This window comes from Eptesicus fuscus, chromosome 6, assembly GCF_027574615.1.
Source record: "Eptesicus fuscus isolate TK198812 chromosome 6, DD_ASM_mEF_20220401, whole genome shotgun sequence".
Lineage (NCBI taxonomy): Eukaryota > Metazoa > Chordata > Mammalia > Chiroptera > Vespertilionidae > Eptesicus > Eptesicus fuscus.
The window spans coordinates 10531175-10532201 of NC_072478.1; the positions used below are offsets into that span (position 1 = coordinate 10531175).

The 1027-nt window shown below is 35.5% G+C and overlaps 1 non-coding gene across 1 annotated transcript; it reads right to left on the minus strand.

The window, feature by feature from the left end:
* Positions 1-210: 210 nt before the first annotated feature.
* On the minus strand, positions 211-374 carry LOC129149597 (U1 spliceosomal RNA). Its single transcript, XR_008556475.1, has one exon. It is a non-coding gene; the product is annotated as a U1 spliceosomal RNA (small nuclear RNA).
* Positions 375-1027: the final 653 nt, after the last annotated feature.

The window sequence follows — 1027 nt, forward strand, 5'->3', positions numbered from 1 at the left end:
TCCAGGTCCTCTGCCCATTTTTAAATTGGATTGTTTGTTTGGTGTTGAGTTGTATGCGTTCTTTATACATTTTGGTTATTAGCCCCTTATCGGAGCTGTTGTTAGCAAATATCATCTCCCATTCAGTTGGTTGCCTTTTTGTTTTATGGGTAGTTTCTTTTGCTGTGTAGAAGCTTTTTATTTTTTATTTTTTTATTTATTTTTTTTTTTTAGGGGAAAGCGCGAACGCAGTCCCCCACTACCACAAATTATGCAGTCGAGTTTCCCACATTTGGGGAAATCGCAGGGGTCAGCACATCCAGAGTGCAATGGATAAGCCTCGCCCTGGGAAAACCACCTTCGTGATCATGGTATCTCCCCTGCCAGGTAAGTATGTGTAGAAGCTTTTTAATTTGATATCATCCTATTCATTTATTTTTGCCTTTACTTCCTGTGCCTTTGGGGTCAAATTCATAAAATGTTCTCTATAGCCAAGGGTCATAAGTTTAGTACGTATGTTTTCTTCTATGTTATTTATTATTTCAGATTTTATATTTAGGTCTGTGTACCATTTGGAGTTAATTTTTCTACATGGGGACAAACTAATGTAGTTTCTTTCTTTTTTTCTTTTTTTTTTTTTTGCCTGTGGCTTTTCAATTTTACCAGCACCATTTATTGAAGAGACTTTCTTTTCTCCACTGTATGTTTTTGGCTCCTTTGTCAAAAATTATTTGCCCATATACCTGTGGTTTTATTTCTGGGCTCTCAATTCTGTTCCATTGGTCTTTGTGTCTATTTTTCTGCCAATACCATGCTGTTTTGATTATCATAGCTCTGTAGTGTAATTTGAAGTCAGGTAGTCTGATAGCTAGTTTCCTTTTTTCTCAGGATTGCTTTGGCTATTCAGGGTCTTTTTGGTTCCATTCAAATCTGATGATTTTTGTTGTTGTTGTTCTATTTCTTTAAAAAATGACATTGGGAATTTGATGAGGATTGCATGAAGTTTGTGTATTGTTTTGGGTAATATGGCCATTTCAACTATGTTAAT